The sequence below is a fragment of the Notamacropus eugenii genome, chromosome 2, assembly GCF_028372415.1.
Source record: "Notamacropus eugenii isolate mMacEug1 chromosome 2, mMacEug1.pri_v2, whole genome shotgun sequence".
Taxonomy (NCBI): Eukaryota; Metazoa; Chordata; class Mammalia; order Diprotodontia; family Macropodidae; genus Notamacropus; species Notamacropus eugenii.
In genome coordinates this window covers 122,703,133-122,722,239 of record NC_092873.1, presented here as the reverse complement: position 1 = coordinate 122,722,239, position 19,107 = coordinate 122,703,133, and the positions used below count along the sequence as shown (strand labels likewise).

Here is a 19,107-nt window from a genome sequence, read left to right as displayed (position 1 = left end):
ACTCTTTACTCCCTCTCTTGGTGATCTCATTTGCCCACCTTTATGCAAATGGAAGCTATAGCTCAAGGGACGACGTTTCAGGCTTACATGGATTAAGTTCCATTTTTGTTGTTCTTGTTGTAGGGTGGTGAGTTGATTTTGTTTATTTTCTTCCACCCAGTATCCCCCTGCTAACAACAAAATATAGCTAGTATCTGGGATTCTTCTAATATGGGACAAGAGGTTCTCACAAGTACCTTAGGTAACAATACACACACACACACACACACACGTATGCCTGTATATATGTGTGTGTGTACATATATATGTGTACATATATATATATATATATACATACATACATAGATTAAATATCATTCTTTATTTTACTCTATGGAAAATGCAAAACCTAGAGTACATTGTAAACAAGGGATACCATTCTCATCCTTTTGTTCAAGGAATCCCACTTTCAACTGTAAGCTCTATTTTAAGGACCTCTATGTTATTCCAGTCATAGCAAAACCTTATGGTTTGGATTCTCCTCAGAAAAGACATGCCTTTAGGGGTGCTAGAGATATTTCAGCCTTCATTCTCTTAAGTTCCTTCTCTAGCCTAGGGACTGATATAGGCTTCCAGCTTTGGGGATCTACCATAAAGTTTTATCCTTAGAGACATCTAGGTGGCACAGTAGACAGAGCACTGGGTCTGGAATATAGATTCATACACTTACTAGATGTGTGACAGTAAGCAAGTCACTTAACTTCTATTTGTATGTTTCCTCAACTATCAAATAAGTATAGTAATAATACCTACCCCAGTATTGTGAAAATCAAATAAGATAATATTTTAAAAATGTTTACCTGAAGCACAGTAGTCATTTAGTAAAAATTCCCCCCCTTGAGGAAATTTTCTCCCAGTGTCTATAAGCATCAAAAACAAATTGCAAGTTTTGGTTTCCAGAAAGGGATCAAAGTTTTGTGGTTGCCAGAGAGCCAGCCCTGTTTCTTTCAATGGATAGGTACCATCTGGACAATTCACCATTTTAGTATAAGGCAATGTCCAGGATTTTTGCTCCTTTGTATTGTGACTTCTCCAGTTTCAGGCCCATATACTGGACTGTAATTCAGGAACTGGAAACATTTTTCCCAAAAGTTTGGGGCATATGAACTCTCCATACTAAGACACATAATTTCCCTCCATGTTTGTTCTCCATGGATCGGAGAACTTCCATCTCTGCCTCTCCACAGCTTAGTTCAGGGACTTAGCCTAGAGAAAAACAAACTCCAGGGACATCCCTCACCAAACTAGCCAAGTATATTAGGAGATGTGAGACTGCAAAGTGCTATTGCCCAAGGGTAAAATGAACATCATGTGGAGGAGGGAGAGGAAAGGATATGTAGAGGAACAGGCTTTGCTCATATCCTGCCACTAAAGCCTATCCTGTTTCTAGTTTCTGTGTTCATCTTTATCAGGATTTCTAAAAAGCAGCTACTGTTGATGGGGTATAGGTCCAAGTGAGACCTTCACCCTTTACCCCAAAAGAATTTGAGTCCCATTTGTCCATAGGGCCTGGAAAACCCCACCTTGAACTCTCCTTGAATTTTCTTGCTTGATCTAACTTTTCATGCCCAAATCTATTACCCTCAGCTTAGACTAGCCTTCCATTATCTGTTACTTCCAGATTGCCTCTGGCTACCTCCTATCCTTGATCTTATCAAAATTCTATTCCTTTGGTTCCTGGAGTCTGACCTCTAGTCATCCCAGTCCTATCAAAATCCTCCTTAAACTTCTCCTCAAGACCTTCCCTAAACTCATCCTGTAGTCACCCCAGACTACTTGGTCACCCCTAGATCCTTCCCACAGTCTTCAGTATATAAGATCCATCTTTCCTCCATGAAGGGGCTCAGATTCAGCCTAGTTCAGATTCATTCTGGCTCAGATTCAATCTGCCCAGCTTGTCAATACAAGTATCACCAATGTTCAGATTCCTTAAGAGTCTAGCCAATGGTGGGATTTCTTAAAAGTCTACCCAGGATGGCAAATCTTTAATAAACTTTATTTTACTTTGGCTGAAAGAAGGCTTGGGTCGAATTCATTTGGGCAGGACCCGGAGTGTTGCTATTTTGGATCCCTAAACCTCAAAACCGCCAGTCTGCCAGCCCCCAATTATATACATAATACAAAGGGATTACTTCAACCCACAGCCATGCAAGTGAATCCAATTAACCCCTAGATCTAGAACTTAAACACAGAATCAATCATTTTGAGCTGGAAGGTACTTTACAGACATTTCATCTAACTCTCTCGTTTGAAGGATGAGTGAATCTGAGGGACATTCTCAGAAAGACTAAGTTACTTGATCAAGATCACAAAGATAGTGGCAGAGACAAGATTTCACTCCAAATTCAAGAGTCTTTTGACTGAATCATGATTCCTTCCAATCATCCTCAATCAAGTGTTAATGAACCCATACCAGAACACATTCCTAAACCCCTTCAAGAAGATTGCCAGTGGTCTTATCCACACCCTATAGATCAAAATACAATATGAGTCTTAAATGGAGGTAAGTATATCCAGCTGCTAGTGAACTCCTCTGATTAAGTTCCCTACACAGATTACTTCAAAATCTCTATATCCGGAACAAGAAATAACATGAAATTCCCTTACCTAAGTATCCTCATCATAATCTTTCCCATATGCCACTATAATCAGCTTGGGTCTGTTCTATTTGTTGAAGTTGTTCCTTACATCAAACCTTTTTCTGTTTGCTTCTCCACATCTTTTTTTGTGTGTGTGGAGGCAATTGGGATAAAGTGACTTGCCCAGAGTCACACAACTGGTAACTGTCCGAGGCTGGATTTGAACTCAGGTCCTCCTGACTCCAAGGCTGGCACTCTCTCCACTGTACCACCTCACTGACTCTCTTCTCCACATCTTCTATTCATTGTTTCTAGGTCTGCTTCCTATTTCCTAACTGGACAAACTTAAGCCCTCTTGCACATGATGACTTTCAAATGCTTGAAATCATTCTGAGGCAGCTGAATGGCACAGTGGGTAGAACAGTGGGCTTGGAGTCAGGAATATTAGAATTCAAATATGGCCTCAGACTTGGCAAGTCACTTAATTTATGTCTCCCTCAGTTTCTTCAGTGGTAAAATGGGGAAAATAGCAACACTCACCCATAAGGTTGTTATGAGAATCACATGAGATATATGTAAAATGCTTATTTAGCATAGTGCCTGGCATATAACAGGCACTGTATAAGTGCTTATTCCCTTTCTCTTATCTTTTGTAGATTCAATTATCTAAGTTCCTTCAACTTATAAAGGAGACTTTACTATGAATCAATTTCACAGACATTTCTCCACTTTGACATTCTAATTTGGGATCAATGCAGCCTAAAACATTCTTCTACTTGGCACACTCTTAATCACCACATACCCCTCAGGAAATAGCACATTCCTATCACTTGTTCCTCTGTACCATGTACATAAACTGAATGTCAGCATACCCCAGAACATCCAACTGATGCTCTAGAAAGTGATACTTCTGAATACTGTTTTAGTCTGACAAAATTTATAGTACCTGTATGTATTAGAGACACCAGTTTTAGGAAAGACAAAGACAAGAAGCAATATGTGCTTCCCAAAGTGAATAACCATGATAATACAAGGAAGTACACATTGATACATCAGGACATGGTAAAGGGCAGGGATAGGCCCTGAACCTGCATTTTCATTGACATTGCGAACTCCCATATGAAAAACTTCCTCTGTCAAAAGAGGATAGCACTAAATTGTGCTTCATGCCTGGAAGGTACTTTCTCCTCTTTCCCTTTCAGTATCTCTTTTCTTTCTTCAAGGTTCTTCTCCAGTTTTCCTTGACTCACCTTCTCCCTGTTGTTTTCTCCCTCCATTAGTTGAAGTAATTGAACTTAATGAAGACTTGGAAATATCTCCAAGTATTTGAAAGACCTTATCATGAAAGTGGAATTAGCATTATTCCATTAGATTCCAGGAGCTGAGCAAGGAATAATGGGTACACAGTATGGAGAGTCAGATGAAGGCTGGATGTAAAGGAAAAAAAAATCCTAAAATTATGGCTGTCCAAAGGTAGAAGTGGCTGTCTTTGGCAGAGTGACAGGAGGAATAATTACCAATAGTGTTGGAAGGGGAACTCTTGGTAAGGTGCAGTTCAGAATGGATGGTATAGGAGATAATTTCTATATATAAATCTAAACAACTCTCTATATCTCATGGCCCTAGGAATTCCTGGGAGCCTCAACAATTTCAATAACTTACATACTTTGTTTGTCAAAAAATGTCTTTAACTCCCTTACATACACTCAGGCTACTAAGGTGTTGAACATAGAAAAGTATTTACACAGGAGAACAAAAGAAAACTATAAGAGGAACTTAAAGAATAGTTCCAGTATACGCTATCCCCATGTATGGCCTGGAATTTCTAGAGAATTATAATTATTTAACCCAGAATGGAATGCACATGGCATATTGACTGAGTAACAGTAAAGGGGCCTATTTGAGTTTCATCTGCCATGTTGCTGTATTGTTCCTTTCTCTTTCTTGGTTTTTAACTCTTCCTTTGGTCTTTGGTTCCATAGCTTTCCCTTAAAATTTCTAAGCTTGTTTTTTATATTCATCATGATTACTAGTTTCTTTTTTAATTCCCCCCATTTCAATATTTTCCTATTCCATCCCTTCTCTTTTGGCGTTACTTTCTTCCATTTCTTTCTCAGTCTTACAAATTTCCTTGTCTCTTGTCAGCACTTCTATAATAACAATCCATTATTCCAGAATGTATTCTTTTCTTCCTCTACCCTTTCAGAATCCTTTCTTTCTTCAAGGCTAAATTCATGTACCACTTTTTTTCATAAAGTCTTCCTTGATCTCCTCTCCCTAATTAAAAGTGTTTTTACTCCTCAAATTTTCCTACTGCATTTTGACTATTTTTTATATCTATTTTGTATTTAGCCCAATTTGCATTGTACATAACTGTGTTCATGTTATATTTCTCCCACCCAGGGATTGGGCCTTTTTTGCCCTTGTGACTTTGTTTCCAGAACAATTCTTTGCACATAAGACATCGTTTTTGTTGAATGGATGAACTATGAATCCATCCTCAAATCTCTTCCTAGCATGAATCTTATATTTCTAACTACCTCTTGGAACTGTCTCTACATGGTGCACTATGAGCTCATCACGACTCAACATGACAAAAATTGAATTTCCTTTAACTCTTAAACCTACTACTCCTCTTCACTCCTCTGTTTCAGTTTGTAAGTAGTTTCCTAATAGCACACCTTATTATTCAAAATGTATCTCCTCCTGTATTCCACTCTACTCCTTTGAATTAAAATCATCAGATACCACTGTATACTCCAGCATATCTTCAATCCCATCCAATCAAATGTTTCCCTCAGTGATGAGATCATAACACATGCATAATCAAAATATATAATAACTTAATTTGGAGGATCTTCAAATTATTTTCATACCATCCTTCCAGTCCCTTAAGATCACAGTCTAGGGATCATCCTGACTCCTTGCTATATCCTACTACCCATATCCAATCTGTTGCCAAAGCCTGTGAATTTCACCCCTGCTACATCTCTCAAATAAGTCCCCTTTTCTCTTTCTACGCAGTCACCACTCTGGTGCAGTCCCTCATCACTTCACATCCAGATTATTGAAATAGACTGCTGGTTGGCCTGCCTGACTAAAGTACCTTCCCACTCCAGTCCATCCTCAGTTCAGCCAAAAAAGAGATTTTCTTAAAGTACACATTCACATACATAACCTTTCCATGCATTAAACGTGAATAGCTTCCTATCATCTCCATATTTAAATACAAAATCTCTGTTTGGTGTTCAAAGCAAGTCCTTTTGTGATGTTTTTCCTAATTATTCAGTTTTGTTATGCTGTATTCTTTTTTTTTCCCCATAGGGCAAGCAATTATTCAAAACATCAATTTACTGAAAGGTGGTCAAAATAAGAAAGGCAGTAATGCATTAAAAAAAAAAATCCAACCAAATAGATATTATGGTTCTTTACCCAAACAGTGAAGATCTAATTCACCAAAGAGACAAAATGGGGGGGGCGGAGCCAAGATGGCGGAGTGAAAGCAACGACTCACCTAAGCTCCTGGACAAACTCCTCTGGATATCTCTGAAAGGAGAATCTGACCAAACTTTGGAGGTGTGGAATCCAGTGGGTGACAGACTTTGACAGATTCGGAGCCCAAGTTAGACTGGAAGGTCCACGGGAAGGATCTGTTCCACGGGGGTAAGCCCCCAGCACACAGTGCAGCGCGGTCAGCGCAGCAGGGCGGAAGGGACCTGAGAAGCCAGAAAGTGGCGGGCGAAACCAGCGGAGCAGGAGACAAGCCAAACCGAGCTGGTGAGAGCCGCTGAGTGCCAGATATCAGTGCAGCAGCCCTTGAAACCTTCAGCCTGAAGACTAAACTTCGGTAAGAAACCTACTTGAACTTCCGGGAGCCAGGATGGCAGAGTGATCAGTAAATGCTCTCTCCTCCCCCCTGATGACCGTGAAAGAACCATAAAATATTTCCCCAGATAAAACCTGAATCAGTGGGAACAGCAGAAGGGGGCAAATAGTCTCATAACACCAGAGGCTAGAAAAATAGAAAAGGGGGATTCTTCCTGCTGTGGTGGAGGTGATCTGGAAGGACAGATGACCCAGGTCAGAGAAAATTCGCACTGAGACCCAGGCAAGCCTCAGAGCCGGGAGACAAGCGCCAGGAGGGGTGGGAACACACATTAGCTTCTAGGCATGCCCCAGCCATCCAGGGGAAAAGGGAAGACAATAGGGAAGCTGGGATCACCATCCCCTGACCTTGCCTTTGCCTCAGGTCAGCTGAGGAGATCTCCTGAGACCAGACCACCCCTCCCACACACCTAACAAGCTAACCCCAGGGCTGATCTGGGAAACAAAAAAAAAAAAGGCCTGCTTTTAGCCTAGACACACATCAGCTCAACTTAAAGATCTGTACCTTCTGACTGAAAGAACCAGAAGCTACAACACTCAGCCAACATCATGAATCAGAAAAAGCAGACAAAAAGTGAAAAAACCATAGAATCTTTCTATGGGGATAAGGACCAAAACACAAACTCCAAAGAGGTCAGAGCTGAGACTGTACTTCCATCTGAAACCTCAGATGGGACTATGAATTTCTCGCAAGCACAACTAGATTACCTGGAACATCTGAAGAAGGATATAAAAGAAAAACTGGCCAATGATTTTAAAATTATAAAAAAAAGAATTCACTGATGAGAACATCACTCTGAAAAGGAAAATTGAACAAATGGAAAAGGAAGTTCAAAAATTAACTGGAGAGAATAATTCCCTAAAAGGAAGAGCTAATCAAATGGAAAAGGAAACCCAAAACCGAACTGGGAAAATTGGTCGAATGGAAAAAGAAGTACAAAAATTAAATGGAGAAAATAGCTCCTTAAAGGGAAAAATTGGCCAGATGGAAAAGGAGATGCGAAAGCTAACTGAAGAAAACAATACGATCAAGATTAGAATTGGGCAAGTAGAAACTAATGACTCAATGAGGCAACAAGAATCAGTCAAACAAAATCTAAAGAATGAAAAGATAGAAGAAAATGTAAAATATTTAATTAGAAAAACAACTGACCTGGAAAATAGATCCAGGAGAGAAAATTTAAGAATTATTGGCCTGCCAGAAACCCATGATGAAGAAAAGAGTCTGGACAATATCTTCCAGGAAATCATCAAGGAAAACTGCCCAGAAGTTCTAGACTCAGAGGGCAAAATAGTCATCGAAAGAATCCACCGTTCCCCTCCTGAAAGGGATCCCAAACTCAAAACCCCAAGAAATATCGTTGCCAAATTCCAAAGCTATCAAGTGAAGGAGAAAACACTACAAGCAGCCAGAAAGAAACAATTCAAATATCAAGGACACACAGTCAGGATCACACAGGACCTTGCAGCTTCTACATTAAAAGATCGAAAGAATTGGAACCCAATATTCCGTAAGGCAAAGGAGTTGGGACTTCGACCAAGGATCAACTACCCAGCAAAGTTCAGCATAACATTTCAGGCAAGGAGAAAGTCATTCAACGAAATAAGGGATTTCCAGACCTTCCTGACCAAAACACCAGAACTCAATAGACAATTGGATCTTCAAATGCAGGTCTCCAGAGAATCATAAAAAGGTAAACAGGGGGGGGAAAAACAAAAACAAAATTTGCTACTCAGTTAGGGCAAACTCTTTACCTCCCTGTAAGGGAAGATGATACCTGTTAATCTTGAGAACTGTGCAGCTATTATGATAAAAGGGATATATGTCGAGGGAACGGGCATAAAGTAAATGATGTCATGTCAAAAATATGATTTAAGTATGAGAAGGGATTGTAATAGGAGGTGTGAAAAGGGGGAAGCAGAAAATGGCAAATTATATCACAGGAAGAAGTACAAAACTATAGTAGAGGGAAGGAGGGGAGGGAGATGAGCATTGTTTGAGAGGTACTCTCATCTGATTTGTTCAAAGGAGGGAACAATAATCTTAAGTAGATAATCCTAACTAGCTCTATAGGTAGTAGGAGGGGAAGGGGGAAGAGAGGGGAGGGTGGCTAAAAGCGAGGAAAGAAGCAATAAGAGTAAAGGGGAGTAAAAGGGAGGGGGGCTAAAAGAAGGAGGGGAAGGCTGCAGGAGGAGGGGGAGAAAAGTGAATACTATTGAGGAGGGGAAGGGAGATGGGAGAGCTAAAAGCACAAATGGTGGGAAAGAGGTTGGAGGGAAATACACAGATTGTAATCATAACTGTGAATGTGAATGGAATGAACTCTCCCATAAAATGGAGACGGATAGCAGAATGGATTAAAAGCCATAATCCAACAATATGCTGCTTACAAGAAACACATTTGAAACGGGGGGATACACATAGGATAAAGGTCAAAGGATGGAGCAGAATAGATTGTGCTTCAGCTCATGTAAGAAAGGCAGGAGTAGCAATCCTAATCTCAGACAAAGAAAAAGCAGAAATAGATCTAATCAAAAGGGATAAGGATGGAAACTATATCCTGCTAAAAGGCACCATAGACAATGAAACAATACCACTACTAAACATGTATGCTCCAAGTGGTATAGCATCCAGATTCTTAGAGGAGAGGTTGGGGGAGTTGAAGGAAGAAATTGATAGCAAAACTATACTAGTGGGGGACCTCAACCTCCCCCTCTCTGAACTCGATAAATACAACCTCAAAATAAACAAGAAAGAGGTTAAGGAGGTAAATAAAACTCTGGATAAGGTAGATATGATAGATCTTTGGAGAAAATTAAATGGGAATAGAAAGGAATATACGTTTTTCTCAGCAGTACATGGAACATTTACAAAAATTGACCATGTACTAGGACATAAAAATCTCACAATCCAGTGCAGAAAGGTAGAGATAATCAATGCATCCTTTTCAGATCATAATGCATTAAAAATTACATGTAATAAAAGGCCATGGAAAGAGAAACCAAAAATCAATTGGAAACTAAATAATCTAATTCTAAAGAAGGGTTGGGTGAAAGAAGAAATCATAGAAACAATCAAAAATTTCGTTCAAGAGAATGACAATTGTGAGACAACATACCAAAACTTATGGGATACTGCAAAAGCAGTTATTAGGGGAAGTTTTATATCTTTGAATGCTTACATAAATAAAATAGAGAAAGAGGAGATCAATGACTTAGGTTTGTAGCTGAAAAAGCTAGAAAAAGAACAAATTGAAAATCCCCAAGTAAATACCAAATTAGAAATACTGAAAACCAAAGGAGAGATTAATAAAACTGAAATTAAGAAAACTATTGAATTAATAAATAAAACCAATAGTTGGTTTTATGAAAAAACTAATAAAATTGATAAACCTTTGGTCAATCTGATTTTAAAAAAGAAAGAAGAAAACTAAATTACTAATATTAAAAATGAAAGGGGTGAACTCACCTCCAATGAGGAGGAAATTAAAACAATAATTAGAAATTACTTTGCCCAACTTTATGCCCACAAATTCGATAATCTAAACGAGATGGATGAATATTTTAAAAAATACAAATTGCCCAGATTAACAGAAGAGGAAGTTGAATACTTAAACAACCCCATCTCAGAAAAAGAAATTGAACAAGCCATCAATGAACTCCCTAGGAAAAAATCTCCAGGGCCAGATGGATTCACAAGTGAATTCTATCAAACATTTAAAGAACAGTTAATTCCAATACTACATACACTATTTTTGAAAATTGGGGAAGAAGGAGTCCTCCCAAATTCTTTCTATGATACAAATATGGTTTTAATACCCAAACCAGGAAGAGACAAAACAGAGAAAGAAAATTATAGACCAATTTCCCTAATGAATATAGATGCAAAAATTTTAAATAAGATTTTAGCAAAACGAATACAGCATCTTATCATGAGATTAATACATTATGATCAGGTAGGATTCATACCAGGACTACAGGGATGGTTCAATATTAGGAAAACTATTAGCATTATCAATCACATCAACAACAAAGCTAACAAAAACCACATGATTATCTGAATAGATGCAGAAAAAGCTTTTGACAAAATACAACACCCATTCCTACTAAAAACACTGGAGAACGTAGGAATAAAGGGAACTTTCCATAAAATAATAAGCAGTATCTATCTAAAACCTTCAGCAAGCATTAAATGCAATGGGGATAAGCTAGATGCATTCCCAATAAGATCAGGGGTGAAACAAGGTTGTCCATTATCACCACTATTATTCAATATGGTACTAGAAATGTTAGCTGTAGCAATTAGGCAAGATAAAGATATTCAAGGAATAAGAATAGCCAAAGAAGAAACTAAGTTATCACTCTTTGCAGATGATATGATGATTTACCTAGAGAATCCCAGAGATTCAAGTAAAAAATTACTTGAATTAATAAACAACTTTGGCAAGTTGCTGGTTACAAAATAAACCCACACAAATCTTCTGCGTTCCTATGTATTAGCAACAAAGTCCAACAGCAAGAGATAGAAAGAGAAATCCCATTTAAAGCTAGGGTAGACAGTATAAAATACTTAGGGGTCTACCTGCCAAAACAAACCCAGGGATTATATGAACACAATTACAAGACACTTTTTGCGCAAATAAAGTCAGATTTAAGTAAGTGGAAAAACATTAGTTGCTCATGGGTAGGCCGTGCTAATATAATAAAAATGACAATTCTACCTAAATTAATATACTTATTTAGTGCCATACCAATTAAACTATCAGACAATTATTTTCTAGAGCTGGATAAAATAATATCAAAATTCATTTGGAAAAACAAATGGTCCAGAATATCAAAGGGACTAGTGAAAAGAAATGCTTGGGAAGGTGGCCTAGCGCTACCAGACCTCAAACTGTACCATAAAGCAGCAATTATCAAAACCACTTGGTATTGGCTAAGAAACAGAGAGGTAGACAAGTGGAATAGACTTGGCACTCAAGATGCAGTAGGTAAGGAATATAGCAACCTTCTGTTTGATAAACCCAAGGACCCCAGGTTCTGGGATAAGAACTCATTGTTTGACACAAATTGCTGGGAAAACTGGATAACAGTGTGGCAGAAATTAGGCATAGACCCATACCTGACACCGTACACAAGAATAAAGTCCAAATGGGTACATGATTTAGGTATAAAGATTGATACCATGAATAAACTGGAGAAGCAAGGAATAGTGTATTTATCAGATCTATGGAGAAGGGAAGAATTCTTTACTAAAGGAGAGATAGAAAGCATTATGAAATGCAAAATGGATAACTTTGATTACATTAAACTGAGAAGTTTTTGCACAACCAAACCCAATGCAAACAAAATCCGGAGGGATGTAGTAAATTGGGAAAGAATTTTTACAGCTAAGCTCGGGGATAAAGGCCTCATTTCTAGAATATATAGAGAACTGACCCAAATGTATAATCATACAAGTCATTCCCCAATTGATAAATGGTCAAAGGATATGAACAGGCAATTTTCAGAGGAAGAAATTAAAGCTATCTATAATCATATGAAAAAATGCTCTAAATCACTATTGATTAGAGAGATGCAAATCAAAACAACTCTGAGGTACCACATCACACCTATAAGATTGGCAAACATGACAGAACAAGAAAATGATAAATGCTGGAGAGGATGTGGGAGAGTTGGAACACTAATTCATTGTTGGTGGAGCTGCGAGCGCATACAACCATTCTGGAGAGCAATTTGGAACTATGCCCAAAGGGTTACAAAAATGTGCATACCTTTTGACCCAGCAATATCGTTACTAGGACTATATCCCCAAGAGATCATAAAAATGGGAAAGGGTCCCACATGTACAAAAATATTTATAGCAGCACTCTATGTAGTTGCCAAAAACTGGAAGTCAAGGGGATGTCCATCAATTGGGGAATGGCTGAATAAATTATGGTATATGTATGTAATGGAGTACTATTGTGCCATAAGAAATGATGAACAAGAAGACTTCAGAGAGGCATGGAAGGACTTATATGACCTGATGCTGAGTGAAAGGAGCAGAACCAGGAGAACTTTGTGCACAGCAACGACCACAGTGTGTGAGAGTTTTTTCTGGTAGACTTGGAATTTTGTAATAATGCAAAAACTTCTTATAAAAAAAAAATCCCATAGGTGGGTTCTCAAGGCAAAATGCCTTCCACACTCAGAGAAAAAAATATGGAAGTCACTCGCAAAATGTAGTGAATCATGTTTGTGTATGTGTATGTGTTTGTTTATCATGTTTTGATTTGTTATATGATTTCTTTCATTTATTTTAGTCTGACTACATAGCATGACTATAGTGAAAATATACTCAATAGGAAAGTATATATAGAACCTATACAGAATTGTATGCAGTCGTGGGGAGGGAGGGAGGTAGTGGGGGGTAGGTGTGGGGGGGATAAAATCTCAATTGTATGGCAGTTATTGTTAAACATTAAAAAATAATTAAAAAAAAGAGACAAAATGGGCTTAACATTTCACTTAAGGTAATTCAGAATTATCAGTTTTTAAAGAAATATAAATATCTTAAAACAAACATTGAAAATATGTCAGTATGGTTTAACAAGTTGCACTCATATTAACGAAGTTTCATTCTTCTTAACAGGATGGGATTTGGACAAAAATCCAAATTAAAATATCCAAGTAGAACAATCCGTTGAAAAATCGGAATGTAAATGTCCAGTTCAATTCAGATATCATCAAAGTCTTCATTATCATCCTCGACATCATCAAACTGGATTTTATCATCACCTCCAGGAACAAATGTGTCTGTTTCATTGATTTTGGTGTGCTCTGGAAGTTCTTCATATGCCTTTAAACTTCTTGGTTCATCTGCATTGTATTTTAGTGTAACATCGGCTTTGTTATCCTGGTAGTCTTGGAGACCAATCAATATAATATTCGATGTATTACCTTTTTTTCTTAATTTCCCTCTGATGTGACAACCTCTTCACAACATCACAACACATTGTTTCTAATTGTCCATTTCCCAACATTTTGATCACCTGGGCATATTCCTGGTCCATCTTCCTTGAAGACCAGTTCTCTTTTTTCAGATTCATTTTCATTCTTTCCTCCACGCCTATTTTTACATCCCTTACCTTTATTCTTGGGCATGGGTGCGGCGGCCTCTGCAGGGTCTCCATCCCCCTCAAGAGCCGTGGCTCTTCTGAAGGACAGGTGGGCGGGTTTCACCTGTTCGGGTAGAAGGGAGCCGCTTCACAGAGGGAGGGCAGAGCAAGTGCTAGGTCGAGAGCTGGAAGCTGCGGAGGGCATGGAATGGGTGGGGAGGCGAGTCCCAGGGGGAAGGGCCTGACTGTATTCTTTGCTACATGTTTTTCAATTCAATGACACTGACCTCTTCACTGTTCCACGAAAAAAACACTCCATCTTTAAGCTCTAGACATTTTCTCTGTCCTAGAATGATCTCTCTCATCTCTATTAACTTTCTTTCCTAGTTTCCTTTAAATCCCAACTAAAATCTGATCTTTTACAGGAATCCTTTCCTAGCCCTTCTAAGTCTAGTGTTTTCGCTTTGCTGATTACTTTTGTATATATTTATTTGCATCTTGTCTCTCCCCATCGGAGTGGGGCCTATCTTTTGCCTTTTTTTTTTTTTTAATTCTAGTGCTTAGCACAGTGTTTGGCAGAGAGTAGATTCTGTCTGGATTATTGCTGGATGATTTCCATTCTTCTTCGTCTTCTGCAACAGATTTTGTTGTCTAAGCTTCAATTTCTTTCATAGTTAGCACTGTGCATACATTTGTCCTGAGTGTTGCAAAGTGAGATGATCAAGTGTCCTGTGAAATGAAACTTCTAGCAGATTTTGAAGGGTAACGAAGCCAATTTTTCCATCTCCATGAACTGATTCTTTGAGGACATTCCAAGAGATACCGTGCTACTTAGTTGCAATTTATAGTGTCTTCTGGTTTTATTTACTGTAGGGATTCTGAGCCTGGAGTCCATGGACAGATGTCAGGTATTCATGAACACAGATGGCAAAAAAGGCTTTTTTAAAAAAAAATGATCTCTAACTGAAATTTTGCATTTTCTTCAACAACTTTAAAACACATTACTCTGACAGAAGGATTATAGTCTTTACCAGACTGACCAGGGGGTTCAAAAAAAAGAACCCCCAATCTATAGTGAGATAATGATTTTATATTAAAAATACCAAAAATTGAAGTTTTGCTTGTAGATAGACTGAAAACTGTGTGATTTTCAGTACCTTTCCCTCACTTTTCTGCTCTATCCTGGTTACTATGGAAGAAGAAGAGGAGTTGGTACAAAGAAAGAACCAAGAGCCATTTTCAATACCTAGCAATCAACTTGATGGTGATGAGTCTCTATCCTTAGCTGGTTGATCCTCAGACAATAGACTATCACTGGGATCATAGGCAAAGAAGGTGTTCTTTTTTTCTCCAATTTGCTAGAGGCTGGAAAAGGTGATCTTATAGCATGACCTTCAAGAACTCAGGGCCAGATGTTTTTAGTGGTGAGGGGAGTAGGGTAGAGCAGGAGATTAGAATAAATAAAAGCAAATTAATGCAAATAGATTTTACATTGGCAAACATAGAATGTACCCTTGAAATGGATGTCAAAGTTCTTAAAGGTACATTTATTGTTGTGAGACTAATTTTCTCTGTCAGAAATAGATCTTTGGCATTATAATGGAGTCAACAGAAATACTGATACATTGATGCAGTACTTATTGCCTGTGTGCCATTCCCCCTTCCCCACTCCCACCAACGGAGGTGGGGAAAAGGCCAGTTCAGTTGACAGTGTGGCTATTTATAGCTGAGTGAGTGACAGAGAAAACTAAGGCAGAACATTTTAAGAGAGGGATGTATAACAGAGTTTGGGCATGAAAAAATGAAAAGTAAGATCTAGCGGAATGGGGTGGGGTGGGCTTTTAGATGTGAAACCATAAGATATTTCTAGAGTTGTAGGAAATTAAAAAAAACATGTATTCCAACCAGTTCATTTTGCAAATGAGAAAACAAAGACTCAAAGGAATTAAATGACTTGTTAGAGACCATGCAGGTACTTAGTAAGCACCAGCACCAGTTTCCAATGGGTAACCACAAATCTAGAATATTTTCCCTTATAGCATGCTACCTCTTGTGTAAAAAGATGAAGAAGTTAGAAGCTCTGAGCTAATTAACATGATAATGCAGATGCTACTGCAAAATCAAGGAGTAACCAGCAGGCAGCTGCTCCAAGCATCCGAAAAGAGCCCAGGAAGCTTTTGGAAAGATAAACTCTGCTGTTATGCAGTATAAATCATATGTTCATCACTCATACCAGAGGGAGGGTGACATTTAAATAGATTTTGCTTTAAACAAAACTGATTTGAAACATAGATGATGCATGAAGTAATTTAACCCTCTATTTGTGAATGAAATTTAGATTTAGAATGTTAATTGACTTTGTAAATCCTTTCTAGAAATAATAATAACAACATGGCGATTTTGCATCTTGTGGTCAGTAAATGAATAGGAATTTTTTTTTCTGTTTTACTTTTCAAAGTTCTTTTCTGTACAATTTCATTTTAATCTCATCAATGGTTGTGTAGGGAAGTTAGCATTACACACAAATTGCTTATATAAACTTCTACAGAGAAACTAAGATTTGGAACTATAAGGGAGCCTAATAATCATCTAGTTTAAACTCCTATTTTTACAGGTAAGGACACTAAGGCCTGTTCATGAGACCTGGCCTGCTCAAGGTCATAGAGGTAGTAAGGAGAAGAGTTAAGATCCAAAGCCAAGTCAATTTCAAATTTATATCTCCTTCCCCTCTTCCATGCTGTATAACAAAATGTAGATATTTTGAAAATAAGGTCCCATTACCAATCTTTGAAATGGGTGCATTTGTTATGTGAGGATTATAATCTAATGCTGTAAGTGATGAGCTTGTACTTACTGATGAAAACCAATTGTTAAATTTCCGGTGTGAGTATTTATACCTAGGAAATTGCAAAGTGTTATAAATCAAGGCTAATTTTATTTATTTATAGACTCCAGAAAAGTGATCAAGACAATAGTAATAATGTAAATTAATTCATATGTGCTGTATATGCACTTTTCCCACCAATGAAGAGCTGATTGTTAAAATCGTACAGGCCCTCTCCTGTATGCATCCCACTCTTTTCTTTACTTATTAAAAATTGCAGAATACAAATCAAAACAACTCTGAGGTACCACATCACACCTATAAGATTGACAAACATGACAGAACAAGAAAATGATAAATGCTGGAGAGGATGTGGGAGAGTTGGAACACTAATTCATTGTTGGTGGAGCTGTGAGCTCATCCAACCATTCTGGAGAGCAATTTGGAACTATGCCCAAAGGGTTACAAAAATGTGCATACCCTTTGACCCAGAAATATCACTACTAGGACTGTATCCCCAAGAGATCATAAAAATGGGAAAGGGTCCCACATGTACAAAAATATTTATAGCAGCACTCTTTGTAGTTGCCAAAAACTGGAAGTCAAGGGGATGTCCATCAATTGGGGAATGGCTGAATAAATTATGGTATATGAATGTAATGGAGTACTATTGTGCCATAAGAAATGATGAACAAGAAGATTTCAGAGAGGCCTGGAAGGACTTATATGACCTGATGCTGAGTGAAAGGAGCAGAACCAGGAGAACTTTGTGCACAGCAATGACCACAGTGTGTGAGAGTTTTTTCTGGTAGACTTGGAATTTGGTAACAATGCAAGAACTTATTAAAACAAAAAATCCCAATGGTGGATTTCTAAGGCAAAATGCCTTCCACACTCAGAGAAAGAAATATGGAAGTCATTCACAGAATGTAGCAGATCATGTTTGTGTGTATGTGTGTTTTTGTGTATCATGTTTTGATTTGTTATATGATTTCTTCCATTTATTTTATTTTGACTACATAGCATGACTATAGTGAAAATGTACTCAATAGGAAAGTATATGTAGAACCTATACAGAATTGTATGTGGTCGTGGTGGGGGAGGAAGGTAGTGGGGGGTAGGTGTGGGGGGATAAAATCTTAATTTTATGGCAGCGATTGTAAACCATTAAAAATAATTAAAAAAATAAATAAATAAAAATAAATAATAAAAAATAAAAAAAATAAAAATTGCAGAATAGAATGAGATGTCATTCTGCATGAATATATGGTTCTTTTCCTTGTCTAAAACTCATCAGTTATTTTCAAGCAGGTCTAAATACTACAAAAACAACTACAGACCAACATTGAGAAAGGATATACATTTCCTTTCTTGCCAAACAGTAATACAGCTTTAAAAGAGCACTTAAGTCTATTGATGATATTTTGTTTGCTTTTGTGTATTGTTTGAGGGACATTTGCAATGATTAAGCATTTTTGTTTAATGAACTGGAAAAATCATTGTCATGTTCCTGGTAAGAGCTAAAGTCTTGCCCTATTACCATACGTAAGTCATTGAACTTCTCTGTTCATCAATTTCCTCATCCATAAAATGAGAGGGTTAGACTAAATGCCAGTTGAGAATTCATTATAGCTTGAGATTTATGGTTCTATGTATTAAAAAATGCTGACATTGCTCAAGAAGTCTGTCATCCCCAAATTTTATCTTGGTCATTATTAGCTGGGACTAAATTAGAAGAAGTCTTTGAGACTGGTACACTTAGCAGTCATTTATCAAACTCTATTTTATTGTTGAAGAACTCAGGTGAAGTGGTTTGTTTGAGGTCATACAGGTAGTGTGTATGAAAGCTGGGATTAAAATTCTATTCCTCTTACTTCGAAGCCAGATTCCTTTCCTCTTTTCTATTACCGTAGTGCAAAACCACACACACGCACATGCAGGCACACACACACACACACACACACACACACACACACACACATTTAGAATAAGAAGCAATTATCCAATTTTTGAAAATGGAAAAAAATTCAAACAAAGAAAAGAGCTGAAGCATCACTGATTTTCTTTGACTGAATTATCTTATTATATTCTGTAGTTTTGTTTTGAATAGGAAGAATTTTTAGGAACTTTTCTCCCCACCTCCTTTCAGTCTAATTCAGATAAAATAACAAATACTTGTTCTTATATTAGAATGAAGATTTTATATTAAGTACCTAATTCTTAAAATAACATCTGTGAGACAAGGAAATGTTTCATAACAAGATTACATCTTTACTAAAATAGGTTCATCATAACATAATATGTGTTCCATATTCCTAAGGCTAGAGTTAGAAGATGCAGTGGTATTTCTTCTGGTTTTCTGCTTCTATTTGCTCCATGGAAATTGTGTTACAGTATAAAGGAAAGGAACACATAAAATGAAAAAAGGAGAAGAGATAGAATGAATGAAAGAAAGAGAATGAGAGACAGGAAAGAAAAAGGAAGAAAGGAAAAAAGAAGGAAAAATAGAAGGAAGTAAAGAAGGACATAAGAAAGGAAGGCTAACTAAAATAAGGAAATAGAAAAGGCCTAGAAACTAAAAGAAGAGATTCCTTTCACTAAAAAGAATCATGAAAATAAATAACATTTTATAGTCTCATAATTTTTCAACTCAGAAAGAATGAGAACACTGGATTTTTAA

At 37.5% G+C, this 19,107-nt stretch overlaps 1 protein-coding gene and 1 pseudogene across 1 annotated transcript in view; both read right to left on the bottom strand.

The window, feature by feature from the left end:
- HCRTR2 (hypocretin receptor 2) overlaps window positions 1-19,107 on the bottom strand; it is a 200,600-nt gene that overhangs the window by 72,175 nt on the left and 109,318 nt on the right. The window lies entirely within an intron of this gene.
- LOC140523671 (eukaryotic translation initiation factor 1A, X-chromosomal-like) lies at window positions 13,222-13,649 on the bottom strand (annotated as a pseudogene).